We start from the raw sequence: 23,316 nt of genomic DNA on the forward strand, positions 1-23,316 counted from the left end.
ATATGGCCGTGCTAATCACATTGATCCCTTATTCACATAACTTAAGGAAGCCTGACCAACGCGAACAGCAGTAAACTATAGCTTCGATAGACCACGATCCTGCCATTATGTACTAGTCAACGTTCGCCTTCTCCCACGAGGAGTAACACTATTGTTTCACAAACAACTGAAGTTCAGTTACAATTTCTGAATGAGCAACCTACAGCGTAATCTTTCCTTACCATTTTGCCCGCTGCTTCGCACTTGCAAGAATTTACCTCTATATGTTTACACCGCAATTCACAATTTAAGTGCCTGACTGAGGGTTCATCAAACCACCTTCAAGCCATTTCCCTTGGGTTCCACTTTCGAAAGGCGCGTAGGAAAAAATAGCACTGTAAATCTTTCTGTGTAAGCTTTAATTTCTCTTATTTTATCATGATGATCATTCTTCCCTATCTAGGTAGGCACCAACATAATATTTTCGCATTCGGAGGAGAACGTTGGTCATCGAAATTTCACGAGAAGGTAGTGCCGCAACGAAGAACGCCTTTCTTTTAATGATTGCCACTTGAATTCGCATTTCACATCCGTGGCGCTCTCTCCCCTATTCAGTGATAATAGAAAACGAGCTGCCCTTCTTTGAACTTTTTCGATGTCCTCCGTCAGTCCTATCTGATGCAGATCTCACTAAGCACAGCAGTTCTCCAAGCAGTCTCTTTAGTATGTTTGCTGCACTTTCCAAATATTCCATGAATAAATAGCAATCTTTGATTTGCTTTCCCCACAGCATTATCTAAATGATCGTTCCAATTTAAGCTATTCGTAATTGTAATCCCTAAGTATTTATCTGAAATTACAGTCTTTAGATTTGTGTGACTTATCGTGTAACAGATACTTAGCGGATTTGTATTAGCAGCCATGTGGATGACTTACCGCTTTTCATTATTTAGAGTCAATTGCACTCTTTTCACACCATACAGACGTTTTATGTAAATCATTTTGCAGTTGGTTTTGATCATCTGATGACTTTGCAAGACCATAAATGAGAGCATCATATGCAAACAACCTAAGACAGCTGTTCAGATTGTCTACTATGTCGCTTATGTAAACAGGAACAGCGGAAGGCCTATAACATTTCCTTGAGGAACGCCCAGATATTGTTTCTGTTTTACTCGATGACATTACCTCAACTTCTACGAACGGCGACGTTTCTGACAAAACTCGCGAATCCAGTCGCACAACTGAGACGATACTCTACAGGCAGATAATTTCATTAGAAGTCGCTTGAGAGGAGCGATATCAAAAGCCTTCGTGAAATCTAAAAATATGGAATTATTTTGACATGCGCTGTCGATAACACTCATTACTTCAAAGATTAAAGAGCTATCTGCGTTTCACAAGAACGATATTTTATTTGTCAATAAATCGTTTTGGTTCAAATGGCTCTGAGCACTATGAGACTTAACTTCTGAGGTCATGAGTCCCCTAGAACTTAGAACTACTTAAACCTATCTAACCTAAGAACATCACACACATCCATGACCAAGGCAGGATTCGAACGTGCGACTGTAGCGGTAGCGCGGTTCCAGACTGTAGCGCCTAGAACCGTTCGGCCACTCCGGCTGGCCAATAAATCGTTTTCTTTGTGGTAATTAGTAGTGTTCGAGCACAGGATATGTGCCCGAAAATCAACGCATCCAGTCTTGTGGCATGATTTACGACTCCGAAACACGCTGACAAAATCACTGTGTCGCTTTGATGCTCATTCTCGCTGCCTGGTTGTCGCCCTGAACAACGCATATAAGAGACGTATGTGGTTCATACTTTTAAAGTACTCCAAGTCAACTAAGTGTAGGAAATAAAGACCAATAGGTCGTTTTAAAACATGTAGACAAGTCACCACTTCCAGTCCCCCCTCCCCATCCCGTTCCTATTCCTAGGAGTAGTTGGAGTACCCCCCCCCCCCCCCTCTTCCCTCCCCAACACACCAAAAAACTGGTTCAAACGGCTCTGAGCACTCTGAGGTCATCGTTCACCTAGACTCAGAACTACTTAAACCTAACTAACCTAAGGACATCACACACGTCCATGCCCGAGGCAGGATTCGAACCTGCGACCGTAGCAGCCGGGCGGCTCCAGACCGAAGCGCCTGGAACCGCTCGACCACAGCGGCCCCCCCCCCCCTCCCCCGCCACACACACAGTATTTGTATGGTAATTATGTCATGCATACACTAAATCTGGTTGAAATTGCTACAGTTATTCCTTAGTAATGATTTTACGTCGCCCCTTTTCACCCTCCCCCACCCCATCCTCAACGAATGGGATGCCAGGTATATTTTCACACTAAAATTTTCCAGATAGCAAGTGATACGAGTGCAATGTTTGGTAGAAACTGCTTTAGGCGTTGGTTTGTCACTACCTTTGGATTAACATTCCCCCCCCCCCCCCCCTTCAGCACTACCACCATCCCCTCACCCCGTCCTCCAAAGGGGAAACATACACGAGGTTGTTACCAATGATCTTAGTAAATCAGAAAACTATTGATTCGATACTAATATTGGTAGTTATGGAACATTTTTACATGTCATGGCTTTCCACACTCCCTCCTAACGGTGGTAGCGGTATGTTACCCACCACAGTATTTCTGTATAAGTAATGAGTGATGTATATTAAAAACTTGGTAGAAATTCCTTCAGACCTTCCTGAGTTATGCTCATATGTCCCCCCCCCCCTCCCTTTTTCTTAACCCAAGGAGGATACGTGTAGCATTCGTACTTACTTACATACATACATTTTTATTACGTAGATCGCATTACCTCACCCTACTTTGTGCGTTCCAATTTAACGTTTGTTGCAAACTTCCTTCTGGATGTTGGAATTTTAATGGTCAGTTCTTTACTTGTCCTCATTTCGTACGAGTGTTTCGGTGTAGCGTAGAAAAGCGAAAATTTCCGAAGCCACCCTTACCTGTTCCGGCCAACTTGAGTATTCCCTGCAGGCAGTGTGATGTGAGATGCCGCGCTTAACTCTCTGCTAGGAGACTGGCATGTCGCGAATCAGGGGCCGCCATCTCGGGTCAATAAGGACACAGGTCGTAATAAAGGACACAAATAGAAGCATTTCCCCGCGCTCAAATTTATCTCGAGTCATTTGAACTGATGTCGCCATGGCGATATCGATGAATTAAAATTCCTCGATTTAATAATGCTCGGCTGTACGTCACAGCGTGACAGGGCAGCTGTCTCTCACAAGCGACAGTACCTGAAACCCGCTCTAGTATCCGTTTTGTACAGAGAGGTGGGAGGAAGGGGAAGTCCGCTTTAATGGTTACTCTGAAGGCGGGGGGGGGGGGGGGGGGGGGAGAGGTTGGAGGAGGCTCTGCTCAGGAGGCACCGGACAGGGCTGGTGATGGATGGGGCTCCTGCTACAAATAACTGCCCGCTCTGTTCTACCTGAGGGATGGCGTGCCCTGGTGTTCCGTTCCCTTATGTAAGAGTAAACGAAGCGCCCTTTCACGTTCTGCTTTGATTATTGAGATAATTAGGTCAGTGTGACAGGTACGTCCAAGAAGTAATCCTACTGGCACAGACTGAAACTGTTTCATAGGAGTTGACGAAAACCAATCACAACGACGTATGTCAGTACACATTCAACAAGCTATTTCGAAGCATTTAATTAGAGCTCTCACATCGTCATGGTTAGCAGACGTACAACTGATTGATTTAAGTGCAATACGCACTGAAGAGCCGAAGAAACTGGTGCACCTGCCTAATATTGTGTAAGGTTCCTGCGAGCACGCAGAAGTGCCGCAACACGACGTGGCAGGGACTCGACTAATGTCTGAAATATTGCTGCAGGGAATTGACACCATAAATCCTGCAGTGCTGTCCATAAATCCATAAGACTACGAGGGTGTGGAGATCTTTAATGAACTCCATGTTGCAAGGCATCCCAGATATGCCCAATAATGTTCATATCTGAGTGAAACTTCCTGGAAGATTAATACTGTGTGCCCGACCGAGACTCGAACTCGGGACCTTTGCCTTTCGCGGGCAAGTGCTCTACCATCTGAGCTACCGAAGCACGATTCACGCCTGGACTCCACAGCTTTACTTCTGCTAGTAAGGCAATGGTCCCGAGTTCGAGTCTCGGTCGGGCACACAGTTTTAATCTGCCAGGAAGTTTCATATCAGCGCACACTCCGCTGCAGAGTGAAAATCTCATTCTGGATTCATATCTGAGTGTTCGGTGGCCAGCGGAAGTGTTCCTGGAGCCACTCGGTAGCAATTCTGGACACGTGAGGTGTGTCATTGTCCTGCTGGAATTGTCCAAGCCAGTCGAATGCACAACGGACATGAATGGTTGCAGGCGATCGCACAGGATGCTTAAGTATGTATCACCTGTCAGACTCGTATCTAGTCTTATCAGGGGTCACATATCACTCCAACTGTGCACTCCCCACTCCATTACAGGGCCCCCACCAGCTTGAACATCCCTTGGTGACATGCAGGGTCAATGGATTCATGAGGTTGTCTCCGTACCCGTACACGTACATCCGCATCTCGTTTGAAACGAGACTCGTTCGACCCGGCAACATGTTTCCAGTCATCAACAGTCCAATGTCGGTGTTGAAGGCCCGTATCGATGATGTTTCGTTAAATGGTTCACACGCGGACACTTGTTGATGGTCCAGAATTGAAATTTGCAGCAATTTGCCGAAGGGTTGCACTTTTGTCACACTGAACGATTCTTTTCAGTCGTCGTTGGTCCCGATCTTGTACGATCTATTTCCCGCCGCAGCGGTGTCGGAGATTTATTGTTTTACCGGATTCCTGATATTCACGGTACACTCGTGAAGGCGTTGCCGACCGCAGAGCCGTATTCTGCCTGTTTACATATCTTTGTATTTGAATACGCATGCCTATACCAGTTTCTTTGGCGCTTCAGTGTATTTGATGACCCTGAACACAAACGAATTCAAGACACACTTCACTTGTTCCATGTAACGGAGGTGAAAATTGGAGAGGGAGAGCGAGGTTTGACTAGAGTAAGCTGGTTCAACTGGATGTACTGAAATTACAATGAAATCCAGACCATTAGTTGTCTACAGGCGTTAATAAATACCAATGGGGACAGTCGAAAATGTGTGCTTCGATTAGGACTCGAGCCCGGGATCTGCTGCCTATATGACAGACGCTCTATCCAACTGAGCAATCGAGGACTCAGGGGATAGTGCGACTGCAGGGACTTACCTCTTACGGGAAACAGTAGATTGACTGCCGCCGGTAATGAGTATAGTGGGGAGGGGCACTACAAATGTAGTGTGTGGACAGTAAGCTGGAAATGTGGGTCTCTCGGGGACCATGTCATGTCAGTGATAAGTCCCTGCAGTCACACTATCCTCTGTGTCCTCGATGGCTCAGTCGGAAGTCAGCCTTCGGCGGCGCAGCGGTTCGGACGGTGTTTACGTCCCTGCCGCACGTCTGCGCGAGAGGTGTTTACGTTACGTGTGTAGCGGTGTGTGGCGGTATACCTAGAACGAATCATGGCTTTGTCGTTCCGCAAATTGACACTGAAATTTAGTTTTGCTAACGAATATGCTCGACCGAAGGCTTACGAGATCGAACGTTATTTACGGGACGAGGTGAAAATCGAACCTGACGTTCTAGTTGGAATACACTTATCTATAGTCAGCAGCGTGGTCTATGTCAAGCTCATAAATGAAGCGGCATGTGACGAACTACTACTTCGACACCGACAAGGACTTCGTTTCTGTCATTCGGACGGGAATGTTGGAGCGGTAACTGTTGAACACGCCGGCATGGGCCTCCGAACGATCCGCGTATTTGAGCTTCCATTCGAAATGCCAGAAGAATTGGTGACAGACGCCCTGCGTCCTTACGGAACGGTCCTATCCCACGTGGCTGAAAAATGGGCGAGTTTCAAGACGTATCCTGTCCTGAATGGCGTCAGACAAATACGGATCGAACTCCGAAAACACGTCCCGTAATACTTGTACATCGCCGGTTGTCGGGCGATTGTCACTTACGACGGACAACCAAGGACGTGCTCTGGATGTGGGAAGGAGGGACACATACGTTCTGAGTGTGCTCAACGAAGGTTATTACAGCTGCCACGGGATGATCCACCCCTCACGCCGCATCCGACTGTGCTCCCCATGACTTACGTCGCCGCATTACGCGATGACGTGGGCCGCGAGGCAGACGCGTACCAGGACACACAGACAGCGACGGATCGTGGCGGGCCACAGAAAGACGACGTTGCGGTGGACCGCCTGCAGCAGTCACAGGACGCCCTCTCTTCGGTTCCGCTTGCGGCCCCTTCAGATAACGCACTTGGAGACGTCGATCATACGACGGCGCATGATTCCGACGTCCCCCACGAACAACTGGAGACCATGCTGACCTCTGATTCCGAGGCCCGGCAACGTAAACAGCGATCACCAAAACGCCGGAAGAAGCGCCGCCTCACGGTGGAGAACGATCACTCTGATCTAGTAGATAATTATGAGAAGTTTACGGGTACAGAACAGACGACCATGGATACAGAAGAACTGCCTAGCGTGGATGCAACGGTGGCCATCGGGACGGCGGCACGACCTACCGCTGACGATGCTCCAGACACAGCGAAGGCGCTTGATCGACAGCAACAGGCTACTGAGGAGGCTACGGCGCCTGCACCGCACGACAACGATGGGACACTAGGGGACTGGTCAGAAGACCCACCCCCGTGGGGAACTGATGATGCTAGAGGAACTGCTCCCACGCACTCTCCCGGTGTAAGACCGGAAGGGTGCACGGAATAACGGCAGACCATATGAGGTTACGGCGGGCGACCGTACGGTGCCCTATCTACGTTGACAGCCATGCAACAAGCTTATCGGATAGGGTCTGTTAACATCAATAGCATTGGGACGCCGGTAAAAATCAAGATGCTCAGTGACATGATAAAGGCTGCGGATTTAGACACAGCACTATTACAAGAAGTTCGGGTACTTCCCCCCTCGGACTTTTACGGTTACGACATTTACTGTTCCCCGTGTGACGAGAGGGGCGTTGGCACAGCTATTCTATTAAAGGAAGGGATACGTGCAGACGAAGTGGAATATTTGCCTTCTGCCCGTGGTACGGCCGTGACCATAGGTGGAATACGTTTGATCAACATATACGCACCGTCAGGCTCGGATAAGAGAAGGGACAGAGCAGATTTTTATGCCCATGAGGTTACACCGTTGTTCCAGGGACGATACGATGGTTGCATACTCGGCGGAGATTTTAATTGTGTGCTCGATAGAAAGGACCAACAACCTAACTATACTACTAGCCAAGAACTTAGGGAGCTGGTCAACGGGATGGAATTAGTCGATACATGGGACCTGAAGTATCGAAACCAACCAGGATATACATTTTTTACTAGCCACTCCGCGGGCCGTTTGGACCGGATCTACGTTTCAAGGGCGTTAGCAACGTCGACGGTGAACGCAGAAATATGGCCGACGGCATTTACAGACCACGAGGCATATATTTGTACGGTTAACCTTAATAGACAGCAGGTGTGGAGACGGGGGGGTAATTGGAAGATGATCGTCTCCCACCTGCGAGATGCAGAATGCCGACGCATGGTGGAGGACGCGTGGCATGGCTGCCTCCGTCGACGAAATTCTTTCGGTTCTGTCCTGCAGTGGTGGATCGAGTGCGCGAAGCCAGCTTTACGGAGGACGTTAATAGGTTACGGGAAGGAAGTTTCTCAATGGCAGCGCACGACCACTGAGTTTTACTTTACGGCTCTCCGGGAACTGTTAGCACAACCACCTACACCAGAACGCCAGACGGCCGTCCACCGAGTTAAGGCGAAGCTGGTACAACTTGCGACGCAGAGGATAGCAGGTACGATGATACGCGCGAGGTCGCAGGATTTCCTGCCCAACGAGGTTCCCTCGATGCATTATGTGATAAAGGAAAGACGAAGAAGACGCAGGAATTTAATACATGAGATCGATCTCGGCGATGGCCGTCGTTTTACAACACAGAGGGTCATAGCATAGGCGTTCACGGATCATTTTAGCAGATTCTGTGCGAGCAACGGGGAGGGTCAGAGGGAGCTGGGGAACGTCCTGGAACAGATCCCAGACGCGACGAGTGTGAACGGGGAAGCGGACGGGTTATCTGAAATTACGTGTGAAGAGCTGGAGGAAGCGATTACACGAGGTGCTTGCAACAAGTCTCCAGGTCCAGACGGATTCTCGTTGGAATTTTACCGTGCCTTTGTGACCATTATGACACCGATGTGGCTATGTATGTTTAATGAGCTTCTGCAGCAAGAAGTACAGGTTCACATTCAATTCACGGAAGGACTCATGATACCAATACCGAAGCCCCGTGGTGGCAAACGGCCTTGTGATTATCGCCCCTTGACCCTCCTTAATAGTGACTACAAGATCTTCATGCGCATCCTGGGAAGTCGTATCAAAAAGTCGCTGGAGAATCGAATACATGCCGATCAGACTTGTCTTGGCGGCATCAGTAATATCCACACAGCCTTGGGAGCCTATCGTGACGTCGTCGCCCTCGCGGCTGCATGCCGCCTCCGGGGGGGCGATGGTTGCAGTAGATTTCGATCATGCTTTTGATCGCGTGGATCATGTATACCTCTCGGCGGTGATGAATAGGATGGGTGTCTCGCCATTATTGACCAATGCTGTGATGCGTTTGTTGCACGGCGCCAGATCAGCGATGGTGGTCAACGGAGGGAGAACTGAGTATTTTAAGATCTTAAGATCAGTGAGACAGGGTTGCCCCTCGTCGATCCTCCTTTATGCAATCGCCTTAGAACCGTGCCTCGCAGGCCTTCGCCGACGTCTTAGCGGGATCTCCCTACGGCAATTATCATTCAAATGCAGAGCATACGCGGATGATATTGTGTTCCTCGTACGGAATGAGAGGGAGACTCAAACAGCACTGGATTGGCTACAGACGTATGGGATGGCAGCTGGAAGTGTGGTCAACTACCGAAAATCACAATTCATGCATGTGGGGCGTGGACTAGAACCAGGAACGGAAGGACCCTTAGCTGCGGTGGAAACCCTCCGCTGTTTGGGTATCACCTTTCATCAAGAGACAGCGAGAACGGCTGCGGACAACTACCGAAGATTGTTACTCAGAGTCCGCACGGCAGTACGACTAAACGCCCTACGGTCGATGGATATGCTGCAGCGAGTGTTACTCGTCAACCTTTATCTCGCGCCCATGATGTGCCACCTGACGCACCTTCTTCCCTTGACGCGCACGATGGCTATGAGGATTCAGGCGGCTTTTGGGTACTATGTGTGCCTGGGACAACTCTTTAAGGTACAGTACAACACGCTTACCCTCCCAGCGCGAGAGGGGGGCGTTGGTTTAGTGAACGTGCACGAGAAGGCGCGTGCCATGTATATTAATACTATGCTCAAACGGTGGCGCAACAGGAATCACTCGCTTACGGGGACGATCATCGAAGAACTCGTACCCACATCGCATCTTCCTCCAGTCAGTGTCGGCCATATATCACCCCCTTTCACGTATGTGCGCACGTTCCTCGTGGAACACAGTTACGTTCGAGAGCGTTTACCGACGACCCGACAGTCGACATCGAAGGACGTGTACCATCTGCTTCTTCGACAGATCGCCCGGAATAGGGTGGAACGCAAACATCCAGCTGTAATTGGCACGTGGTGTGGCGCACGGTCCACCACCCCCACCTACCTACATCTGTCAGGTCAACATGGTACATTGTCGTCAACAGAAAATACCCTACAAATGATAAAAAGTACGCAATACATTTGGCGGATTCGCCCTTGTGTCTGCAATGCGGAGTGCTGGATACGGACGACCATCGGCTGGTCTGCGGCGAGGCATTGGCTGTCTGGACTCTCGCAAGAAAGATAATAGCGTTCATGCGGCGCACTATCTATACAGCAGTGTGTTCTGACATAGTATTTTTTCCAGAGGAAACGTATTTTCCGCGTCATAAGACGAACGCAGTGGCGTGGATCACAGGTATGACGGTCCATTACATCTATAGAGCCACACGTACGAACTTACTGAACGTCCTGGATTATTGGCAATACTTGCAAGATGGACACACGAAACTATTACGGCTACAAAAGTACAAGGATTGGTATCCCAATTTCCTGGTAACGGTATTTGCGGACCCGCCATATACTTGGGGTGTGCCGGGTGCGCAAAGATGAGCGGCGGTGCTTTCGTTGTGAAACCGACCAAGTAATGTGATCGACTAAGAAAACTATGCGAGTTTGCGACCTACGAAAAACTCACGCTTGAACAGTTAGCAATTGGATGTACTTCAAATTTTGATTTCATATCCATAAATACTTTTCTTTAGGGTGCCGGAAGTGGCCCCATTTTGATTTTGTTGTTATTTCATGCTGCATGGTAGGACGGCAGCGAGGTTCCTTCCAGGACAGTTATCATGTGTCAGGACGTACTATGTTTATTTTGTGAATAACAAAGGTTTCTGTTTCTCCTTTCTCTTACCTTCCTTCATATATATATATATATATATATATATATATATATATATATATATAAATTAGAAGCTTCTAAGTTGTTGGAGTCACCAAGGAAGGAACACAGCAAGTCAAGTGTTAGTTTTTGAAAATTAAATTTTTGGCCGCTTTTGCTGCCTTGTAATAAAAAAAAAAAAAAAAATTGAAAAAAAATAAAATAAAATATAATAAAAAAAGTGTGATGGGTAGCGTCAGTCTCCCGGACCAAGAATTTTATTGACGGCGGTGGTTCGCTACTTGACACTCCCAAATTTTTTTTCTTAAGATTCATGTTTTTATTAGATTCTGACACTTTATTATTAGTTTAATGTAAGTGTATACTATAATATTTGATGCTATGTAAATATAAGTTCGTTTTTTTGAGGGGTTACTTTATTCGGTAGGCTTAAGCTACAGGACAAAAAAAAAAAAAAAAAAAAAAAAAAACAAAAAAAAAAAAAAAAGTCGGATAGAGCGTCTGTCCTGTGAGCAGGAAATTCAGGGTTCGAGTCCCGGAGGGGGCACAAATTTTCAACTGTTGTCGCTGATGTTTATCAACGCCTGTAAGCAGCTGGTGGTCTGGATTTCATTGTAATTTCATCCATAGAGAGCTGCAAGATCACCTCTGGCATCTGTTCTTTCGGATATGCCCGAAAGAACAGATACCACCTTTATTTTCATGTACTGGATTGGAGCATAAATGTTCGTGCCGTTTTTGCATAAGTTTAATAGACACAACAGCTATACATAACTGAGGATGTAGTCATCAATATTCTCCTTGACTATTTACAACAGTCTGCCAATGTTAGTGTAACTTTTCGATTCCGCGGCTGTAGAAAACACGTGGTTTTGAGGCGAAGGACTTGTTGAGCGACGTTCGGAGAGCATTTTCATCCGGAAAGTAAGTTCCTTGAAGGTTGTTCGATAGAGAACAGGAAAGATGAATACCTGAGGGCACAAAATCAGGTGAATACGTTCTGAAAGACTTCCCAACTCGATTCGTGTATAGTGCTTCTTGTCAGCGTAGCGAAATGCGGGTTGAATTCATCGTGGAGTAGTATCACTTTACGCAGTTCTTGTTCTTGGTCTGCGCCTCCAAGAAATCTCAATTGTCGACCGTAAACGTCAGCAGTGATGATAATACCTCGGGGAAGCAATTCTTAGTGCACCTCACCGTCGCTATTCCACCAGACACATGACATTATCATTTGTGGATGCACGCACGTCTTTGTACGGGGAACTGATTCTTTGTTTGAGCTCATCCCTTCCTTTCTTTCCCTTATGTTGTGATAAAGACACCATTTCTCGTCAACAGTAACGATACACGGCAGGAATGCTTGGTGTAGTCCACGAGCCAATTGATGACGAGCAAGCAGAGACGCACGTATGGCCACTCGCTGAGTTTTGTGATTTTGGCTCAAAGCATGCCGTACCTATACTTCGGACTTTTTAACCTTCCCGAATGCATGCAAATGTCGCACAATGATGGAACGAACACTATTCATTACATTTGCTAGTTCTCTAGTTCACTGACGTGGATCATTGTGGATTAATGCGATTAAATGATCGTCATCAAGCTCCGAAGATCTTCCTGGACGTGGAGAGTCACCAATGTCAAAACGATCCTCCTTAAAACATGGTTCAAGTGGCTCTGAGCACTATAGAACTTAACATCTGAGGTCATCGGTCCCCTACAACTTAGAACTACGTAAACCTAACTAACCTAAGGACATCACACACATCCATGTCCGGAGCAGGATTCGAACCTGCGACCGTAGTGATCGCGCGGTTCCAGACAAACGCCGAGAACCGCTCGGTCACAGCGACCGGCTGATACTCCTTAAAACGAGAAAACTATGTTCTTGCCGTGCTCTGCCCAATGGTATTATCCCCATACACGGCACAAATGTTTTTGGCTGTCACCCACAGCTCCACTCAATACCTCCAAATGACAAAATGTCAATATGTATACTCAAACAGCAACAGCGAACTACAAATACAAAATGACAGTCGATAAACAAACCAGTAGCAACCACAATACCAACATGCAAAACAAAAACGTTACGAACTTATGCACCAACCTAATAGAGCGCAGCCGGCCTCTGTAGACGAGCGATTCTAGGCGCTTCAGTCCGGAACCACGCTGCTGCTACGGTCGTAGGTTCGAATCCTGCCTCGGACACGGATGTGTGTGATGTCCTTAGGTTAGTTAGGTTTAATTAGTTCTAAGTCTAGGGACTGATGACCTCCGATGTTAAGTCCCATAGTGCTTAGAAACATTTGAACCATTTGAACAGAGCGCAATAGTTATGGAAGGATTAAGAGGCTTGTACAAGGTAGTCTATAGTGTTGAGAGCTGCGTCGAGCCAGTAGGACGAAATGTAGAAGAAAACGGTCTCACACAGTCTACGTGATACCTAACTTCTCACTTCCTAAACATACTTTTGAATCTCTAATGTCACTTTCTTCAAGTCCTGGAAAGACTCATGGAACCTATCGCATGCTCGGGATACTATCAGACTCAAGATCAATTACTTTCACGTTTTGTGCTTGTCGCCACAGTGTCATAACATGCTGCATACAGCAAGAGTTAGGGAGTGATGGATAGGAAAATCATTTATTAGGCAATAACCCTGGCGTTAGAGTGCAGACATTCTGAGGCACCATGAAGAAACAAAATCGGGATGATTGAATGAAAAACTGAACCCAAATGAATACACTAATGAATTGAATGTAATAACTACTACAGTACCTTGTTCTTCAACAAAAGTGTGGTTGATCTTATTGTTTCATTGGTTTGCTGCTCACATTCGTATATCAAGGAGTAACTATAACATTGATTGCCATTTGACAAGTGTCTCACGTTATTCGGCGAATTGTGCTACTAATTACCCCTCGGACTTCTTTATATGTGTTTAAATTTTGTGCTATTCGTCAGACAAAAAAGTGGAAAAAGAACGAACAATTGTAATACACTCTTGATTTAGAATTTAATAAAGGACAAATAAAACGAAGGGTGTTCGCAACATTTTAGCAGTGTATAGGAAAATTGAACTGTGATTTAGAAACTGTGATAAAAAGTTAATCTAAAACAATTACAGATATCAGTAACTTTTATTGTCTTCCACCGTGTATTTAAAGGAGCCATATCCTCATATACATGTATATCAGTAGATTAAATTCAAATTTCTTCATCTAGATATAGCCATTTGTTTATATTCATCTTCATTTCGATACAAATGGTTGCTCTGTGTCATTTTTGTCCTAATATGGCACTGAAGTCATGCTTCGCTAACAACGAGCTTGTTGCCTGCAGTTTCGCCTTCATGTCTATTTCACCTACACTTTACGTATTTCACACTTGTGTCTTACAAGTATTTCATCTGTATTTTTGAAAATTTAGACCTCCAGTTTCATCGGAATCCTGAGGAAACTTGTAATTTTTCCTGGGGGAGAAGTATGCAGAAAGTCATGTACAATGATTCGTCCCTAATTCTTTGTAGGCGACTTTCATATCGTACCCGAGATTCAGCAGCCTGCAATGTTCTAGCTCGTTTCCTCACTCCTTCTAACCAACGTCCAAGTTGATCTACAGGTTCGCCAGCCCTCATTGTGGCGACATACAATATTGAATAGAATTGGGGAGAAGCGGAGTTTGTGGCACAACTTGACAAGAAGAAGGGACCTGTTGGTAGGACATGTTCTGAGGCATCAAGGGATCACAAATTTAGCATTCGAGGGCAGCGTGGAGGGTAAAAATCGTAGAGGGAGACCAAGAGATGAATACACTAAGCAGATTCGGAAGGATGTAGGTTGCAGTAGGTACTGGGAGATGAAGAAACTTGCACAGGATAGGATAGCATGGAGAGCTGCATAAAACCAGTCTCAGGACTGAAGACCACAACAACAACAAAAACAGTATTTCCGTGCCTGATGATGACGGTGTCGTTGATAAAGTGTTTAGTAGTTAAGTATTTATAGTTTCCTTTGAAAGTAATGAACAGACTCCGTTTCATTTGAGGCACAATGAAAAAGTAACTGTTCTTTCGAGAAATAGGACTGTCGCTGGCAGCTGTCTGATTTTCCGTTATTTTACATAAAGCGTCTCTAGGGAGGACGTTAAATGTATCTGTGGTATTCACGCATGTTGGTCCAAGAAACACCGACAAAATTATTGTCTCGCTGCAGTGCATTGAAAACACAAATAAGAGACAGATTGCAATTAACTACAGGAAATGAATACCATAGTTCGTCTTCTGAGATTTTTAGTTGTCAACACTTCTCATCCACACCTCCAACGCATAGCGGTAGTAGGGTGATGCTACTCCCAGTATTTTCATGCAGCCAATGAGCTATGTATGTACCAAATTTGATGGAAGTTGCTTCAGGCGTTGCAGAGTTATACTTTTCTATGTTAGACCTTCTTATCTCCACGCCCAGCCATAGGGATGCAGGGGATATCTTACTCTCGCGGTTTCTTTCCGGATAGCAAGTTATGTGTGTGCCAAGTTAGGTAAAAATTGCTTCAGTCGTTACAACCAGTGAGGCATGTGTATACCAAATTTGCTGGATGTTGCTCCAGGCGTTTCTGAGTCACACTTTTCTATGTTTGACCTGTTTATCTTCACCCTCAGCCACAAGGATGTAAGGGATATCCCACTCTCGTTGTAACTTTTTCCAGATAGTAAGTGCTACGTGTGCCAGTTAGGCTAAAATTGTTTCGTGCGTTTCAGAGATATAGCCTTCCGCCCGCCCCCACCCCCACCCAACCTCTCCACCCGTTCCCCTATGGATGAAAGATCATCGGGAGTTGGTGCAGGTGTAGAAATAGAACACCTTGTAAGTCAGAGAGAATTACCAGCTTACACTGGGAATCAAAGTCACAGGCAATACTCATACATTATTACAGCTTTGGGACTATTTATAAATAAATTTCATAATATTTATTTGTTAATGAATCAGTTTGACGATTTGGGCGTTGACTTCAAATTTTCATAATTTTGATCACTAAAGAACAGATCACGTAAAACTTTTTGTATGTTATCTAGTATGCTTGAGAAGTTTCTAATGAAGTCCATTACCAGCGTCTCAGCATTGTCATTACATTCTTTCCACGTTTTCTGTTCCAGATGAAGAGATCCAATTGTTCAGAGATTTTCATTTTGTGACCTTTACTTGGTTTGTCAACTACTAGCTGACGAACTCTGCATTGCTGTGATATTCAATCTGCCAATTTTCTGTTAGTAAGCCGCGCGGGGTAGCCGTTAGTTTAATTTAGATTAAGTAGTGTATAAGCCTACTGATCGATGGCCATAGCAGTTTGGTCCCACAGGAACTTACCACAGATTTCCAAAATATTCTGTTAATAAAGAGAACAAAAAGTGAATTTCGTTTGTTGTGTAATATGGAAAAAAATTATTTCCACGTATGGGTGAGAATACTTTTGAGATTATAACCAGTCGTACAAAGAAATATGCATATGTACATACGTATAAGTATAGCTGCTTCGTTTGTATACAATGGGCTTTGTAAAGACCTCTATGACAATGCCTCTTCATGGCTCTATAGAGGGCTATTGTTTTCGCCTACAGCCGTTTGTGCTTGGCAGTTGAAAGCTCTCAAAATCTTGCCAGGTGCCAGACATTTTCTTAAGTTAGCTCGACTGTAGAAATGTCTTAGCAGTGGAGAATACACGTATTAAAGCTTCATGCATGAAACAGCATTTTTTCACGCATCTCAGTGTCTATGAGATCATATACAGGGTGACTCACCTAACGCTACCGCTGGATATATTTCGTAAACCACATCAAATACTGACGAACCGATTCCACAGACCGAACGTGAGGAGAGGGGCTAGAGTAATTGTTTAATACAAACCATACAAAAATGCACGGAAGTATGTTTTTTAACACAAACCTACGTTTTTTAAATGGAACCACGTTAGTTTTGTTAGCACATCTGAACATATAAACAAATACGTAATCAGTGCCGTTTGTTGCATTGTAAAATGTTAATTATATCCGGATATATTGTAACCTAAAGTTGACGCTTGAAACCTCCGACGTTCAGTTGCGTGTTGTAACAAACACGGGCCACGGTCGGCGAGCAGCATCTGCAGGGACATGTTTACGATGACGACCGTGTTTACGAGTGTGGCTGTAGTGCACTGTTGTGGTTTGGTCTAGCTGTCGAAGTGTCCGCATGTAGCGCTTGCTGCTTTTGTTATTCTGCATTCGTCTCCGCACGCAGACCAACTGTAGTACACCGTGTTACCAGACGTCTGTGATAGTGTAGTGTTGTAGGAACTGTGACCATGGTGTATTCGAACTCTGAAAAGGCGGAGATGATACTCACCTATGGCGAGTGTCGACGAAATGCAGCTGAAGCCTGCAGGGTGTATGCAGAACGGTATCTGGACAGAGAGCATCCAACGTGCCGCACATTGCAAAACATCTACCGCCAACTGTATGCAACAGGTATGGTCGTAGCACGCAAACGGGTCCGTAACAGGCCCGTCACAGGAGAAGCGGGTGCAGTTGGTGTGTTAGCTCCTGTTGCCATGAACCCAGAGATGAGTACACCCCTTTCACCCGTTTCATATGTCGCTACATCAGCAATTACATGGTGATGACTTTAATCATCGAGTGCAATTCTGTCACTGGGCATTAACAGAGAATGCGTCGCAGTTCTACTTGTTTACCGATGAAGTGGGTTTCACAAACCACGGGGCAGTGAATCTACGGAACACGCATTACTGGTCCGTGGACAATCCTCGCTGGCTCAGACAGGTAGAGCGACAGCGACCGTGGACTGTAAATGTATGGTGCGGAATCATTGGCGACCACCTCATTGGTTCTCACTTCATTGCAGGGGCACAAATAGCTGCAACATACATCGCGTTTCTACAGAATGATCTGCCAACGTTGCTCGAAAATGTCCCACTGGAAACGCGTCGACGTATGTGGTATCAGCATGAAGGTACACCTGCACATTCCGCAATTAACACTAGGCTGACCGTTGACAGGATGTTCAACGGGCGTTTCATAGGACGTGGGGGACGCATAAATTGGCCAGCCCGTTCTCCTGATCTTACACCTCTGGACTTCTTTCTGTGGGGTACGTTAAAGGAGAATGTGTACCGTGATGTGCCTACAACCCCAGAGGATATGAAACAACGTATTGTGGCAGCCTGCGGCGAAATTACACCAGATGTACTGCGGCGTGTACGACATTCAATACGCCAGAGATTGCAATTGTGTGTAGCAAATGATGGCCACCACATTGAACATTTATTGGCCTGACATGTCGGGACACACTCTATTCCACTCCGTAATTGAAAACGGAAGCCATGTGTGTACGTGTACCTCACCACTTATGGTAATGTACATGTGCGTCAGTGAAAAAGACCAATAAAAAGGTGTTGGCATGTGGACGTAATGTGCTGTTCCAGTCTCTTCTGTACCTAAGGTCCATCACCGTTCCCTTTGGATCCCTACGTAATTCGGTGCTCTCCGATACACACGATCGAACAGCGGAGGAGTGGTACTCAAGCGTCAACTTTAGGTTACAATATCTCCGGATGTAATTAACATTTTAAAATGCAACAAACGGCACTGATTACGTATTTGTTTATATGTTCAGATGTGCTAACAAAACTAACGGGGTTCCATTTAAAAAACGTAGGTTTGTGTTAAAAAACATACTTCAGTGCATTTTTGTATGGTTTGTATTAACCAATTACACTAGCCCCTCTCCTCATGTTCGGTCTGTAGAATCGATTCGTCAGTATTTGATGTGGTTTACGAAATATATCCAGCGGTAATGTTAGGTGACTCATCCTGTATATTGAACTATGTGTCGTGCAATGATGTAATGGCGTAGGTACATTCAGCGCATGTGGATACTGTCTGCAAAATATATTGCGATTAGAATTAAAATAGAAGTAATAAATTGAAACGTCATGCATGATGTGGAAATTTTTCATGCAGCTCATGTCTCCTGAACTGTGATATGTAGGTGGTTCTCACTCCAACAGCAATTGTTGCCCGACAATAAGGAATGTGTATGTAAAGTTTGGCTGAAATCGATCCAGTGATTTAGAGGAGATCTGGAACATACGAGGGCAGTTCAATAAGTAATGCAACACATTTTTTTTCTGAAACAGGGGTTGTTTTATTCAGAATTGAAATACACCAGGTTATTCCCCAATCTTTTAGCTACACAATACTATTTTTCAACGTAATCTCCATTCAATGCTACGGCCTTACGCCACCTTGAAATGAGGGCCTGTATGCCTGCACGGTACCATTCCACTGGTCGATGTCGGAGCCAACGTCGTACTGCATCAATAACTCCTTCATCATCAGCGTAGTGCCTTCCACGGATTGCGTCCTTCATTGGGCCAAACATATGGAAATCCGATGGTGCGAGATCGGGGCTGTAGGGTGCATGAGGAAGAACAGTCCACTGAAGTTTTGTGAGCTACTCTCAGGTGCGAAGACTTGTGTGAGGTCTTGCGTTGTCATGAAGAAGGAGAAGTTCGTTCAGATTTTTGTGCCTACGAGCACGCTGAAGTCGTTTCTTCAAATTCTGAAGAGTAGCACAATACACTTCAGAGTTGATCGTTTGACCATGGGGAAGGACATCGAACAGAATAACCCCTTCAGCGTCCCAGAAGACTGTAACCATGACTTTACCGGCTGAGGGTATGGCTTTAAACTTTTTCTTGGTAGCGGAGTGGGTGTGGCGCCACTCCATTGATTGCCGTTCTGTTTCAGGTTCGAAGTGATGAACCCATGTTTCATCGCCTGTAACAATCTTTGACAAGAAATTGTCACCCTCAGCCACATGACAAGCAAGCAATTCCGCACAGATGGTTCTCCTTTGCTCTTTATGGTGTTCGGTTAGACAACGAGGGACCCAGCGGGAACAAACCTTTGAATATCCCAACTGGTGAACAATTGTGACAGCACTACCAACAGAGATGTCAAGTTGAGCACTGAGTTGTTTGATGGTGATCCGTCGATCATCTCGAACGAGTGTGTTCGCACTCTCCGCCATTGCAGGAGTCACAGCTGTGCACGGCCGGCCCGCACGCGGGGATCAGACAGTCTTGCTTGACCTTGCGGCGATGATGACACACGCTTTGCCCAACGACTCACCGTGCGTTTGTCCACTGCCAGATCACCGTAGACATTCTGCAAGCGCCTATGAATATCTGAGATGCCCTGGTTTTCCGCCAAAAGAAACTCGATCACTGGCCGTTGTTTGCAACGCACATCCGTTACAGACGCCATTTTAACAGCTCTGTACAGCGCTGCCACCTTTCGGAAGTCAATGAAACTATACGAGACGAAGCGGGAATGTTTGAAAATATTCCACAAGAAATTTCCACTTTTTTTAACCAAAATTGGCCGAGAAAAAAAATGTGTTGCATTACTTATTGAACTGCCCTCGTATATTCACACACACATACATACACACACACACGCACACACACACATTTTTATCACAAACACGCACACATACATTTTCAAAACGTGTACGGATTTCTAGATAGCCGGCCGGAGTGGCCGAGCGGTTCTAGGCGCTTCAGTCTGGAACCGCGCGACCGCTACGGTCGCAGGTTCGAATCCTGCCTCGGGCATGGATGTGTGTGATGTCCTTAGGTTAGTTAGGTTTAAGTAGTTCTAGGGGACTGATGACCTCAGATGTTAAGTCCCAGAGTGCTCAGAGCCATTTGAACCATTTTTGATTAATAGATTAGTAACTGTGTCTAAAGCAGCTGCACCTACATGACTACTTTTCAGTTTCATTGAAGTGCTTAGCAGAGGGTTCATAGAACCACTTTCATTTAATTACTTCCTATGTAGGTGGCAGTAAAAAAAAAATTTAAAAAATTAACATTCGGAGAAGAAAGTTGATATTGAAATTTCGTGAAAACTCATCGAAACGATAAGCACCTTTCTTTTAATGATTACCACTCCATCTCGCTTATCACATCCAAGACACTCTCTCCCGTATTTCGCTATAGTACGCAACGAGATGCCATTCTTTGAACTTTCTCGATGTCCACGGCCAACCCTAACTGTGTAAGATCCCACACCACGCAGCAATACTCCAGAAGAGAACGAAGAGGCATAATGTAGTCTTTTTTTTTTTTTGTAGGAAGATGTCCTTGTGGCACTAACGTATGTAGATATGGCATAACTATTTATTTAGACTACTGTTCTCACTGCATTTATACGTTCATTAAAGCGAGTTCGGTAGCTTTTTCCAGTCTCATCCACATTCTGTGTTGGACAATCATTGACTTTCATATTCCAGATGCCAGCGTTGAAAATTTGTCATCGTTAGTTTTTATGTTGTCTGGCAGAATATTAGCAACTTTGTTCCTTTGGGAAAAGCAACTCTTTACCTAGTGTAGTCATAATACATTAGCAATTTCCTGTGAAATGGCCACGAAACAGAAAAAGTACACTGTCCTGGTGTCCGTTCGTTTGTTGGCCTTAGAAAAATAAAATTGACAACAACAAGCATACAGCAAGCAGAACCTGAAAGAAGAGTTGCTTCAGCTCTTAATAACAAAAATGATATTACAAATTGTTGAAAAATGAAAATTTGACGCGCTCATGCAACATGATCAAATGCCGCTCGAATGAAACTGTGTGGTGTCAGAAACACAAGAAAAAACTACAAGCCTGAGAATGGAATTTTAAAAATATTTTTCAGATTTTAAAATTTGGGAGGAACATTTTTTTAAAATTTTTTTGTCAATGGATATTGCGATACTGCATAATCAAGTACAGATGGAGGTAATTGGGATTCAGTGCGACTGAAATTTGAAAGCAATCTTATGTAAAATCAAGGTACAACTTGCAACGCAGCCGTCGGGATTTACTACTTCAATACTCTTCCTAATCAGGAATGGTGACCGTGCCACATCGGACCCCCGACACCGTGTTACAATTAATTAAGCACGCACAGTAGAAGTGTTTGCCTTCGTGAAATATTAAAATATTATTTTGCAGCTAGGGAGAACCTGTGTCGTGATTTTAAAGGTGTTTTAATATGAAATATCGTTAAAAAGAATTCGTGAAGAGAATTGATATAATCGTTAATGCCAAATTTCTCTCTCCATTCCAATGGGAAAGCTAGTTTTGTTATTTTTATTGAGAATTTAAAAATGATTTTAAAGAGAAAACTTTTCTGAATCTATTTTTAACTGATGAAAAGTCAAAAAAGTTCCAAAAATTTTAGAGCTATGCGTTTTATTAATTTTGTTGGTCTACTTCCCCATTTAGTTGCAGTGTTGCAGTGGGTTTGATGACTTTAGTGGCAGACTGGTGTATGTATATATATATATATATATATATATATAGGGTGTTTCAAAAATGACCGGTATATTTGAAACGGCAATAAAACCTAATGAGCAGCGATAGAAATACACCGTTTGTTGCAATATGCTTGGGACAACAGTACATTATCAGGCGAACAAACTTTCGAAATTACAGTAGTTACAATTTTCAACAACAGATGGCGCTGCAAGCGATGTGAAAGATATAGAAGACAACGCAGTCTGTGGGTGCGCCATTCTGTACGTCGTCTTTCTGCTGTAAGCGTGTGCTGTTCACAACGTGCAAGTGTGCTGTAGGCAACATGGTTTATTCCTTAGAACAGAGGATTTTTCTGGTGTTGGAATTCCACCGCCTAGAACACAGTGTTGTTGCAACAAGACGAAGTTTTCAACGGAGGTTTAATGTAACCAAAGGACCGAAAAGCGATACAATAAAGGATCTGTTTGAAAAATTTCAATGGACTGGGAACGTGACGGATGAACGTGCTGGAAAGGTAGGGCGACCGCGTACAGCAAACACAGAGGGCAACGCGCAGCTAGTGCAGCAGGTGATCCAACAGCGGCCTCGGGTTTCCGTTCGCCGTGTTGCAGCTGCGGTCCAAATGACGCCAACGTCCACGTATCGTCTCATGCGCCAGAGTTTCCACCTCTATCCATACAAAATTCAAACGCGGCAACCCCTCAGCGCCGCTACCATTGCTGCACGAGAGACATTCGCTAACGATATAGTGCACAGGATTGATGACGGCGATATGCATGTGGGCAGCATTTGGTTTACTGACGAAGCTTATTTTTACCTGGACGGCTTCGTCAATAAACAGAACTGGCGCATATGGGGAACCGAAAAGCCCCATGTTGCAGTCCCATCGTCCCTGCATCCTCAAAAAGTACTGGTCTGGGCCGCCATTTCTTCCAAAGGAATCATTGGCCCATTTTTCAGATCCGAAACGATTACTGCATCACGCTATGTGGACATTCTTCGTGAATTTGTGGCGGTACAAACTGCCTTAGACGACACCGCGAACACCTCGTGGTTTATGCAAGACGGTGCCCGGCCACATCGCACAGCCGACGTCTTTAATTTCCTGAATGAATATTTCGATGATCGTGTGATTGCTTTGGGCTATCCGAAACATACAGGAGGCGGCGTGGATTGGCCTCCCTATTCGCCAGACATGAACCCCTGTGACTTCTTTCTGTGGGGACACTTGAAAGACCAGGTGAACCGCCAGAATCCAGAAACAATTGAACAGCTGAAGCAGTACATCTCATCCGCATGTGAAGCCATTCCGTCAGACACGTTGTCAAAGGTTTCGGGTAATTTCATTCAGAGACTACGCCATATTATTGCTACGCATGGTGGATATGTGGAAAATATCGTACTATAGAGTTTCCCAGACCGCAGCGCCATC

This window comes from Schistocerca americana, chromosome 2 (assembly GCF_021461395.2).
Source record: "Schistocerca americana isolate TAMUIC-IGC-003095 chromosome 2, iqSchAmer2.1, whole genome shotgun sequence".
Taxonomy (NCBI): Eukaryota; Metazoa; Arthropoda; class Insecta; order Orthoptera; family Acrididae; genus Schistocerca; species Schistocerca americana.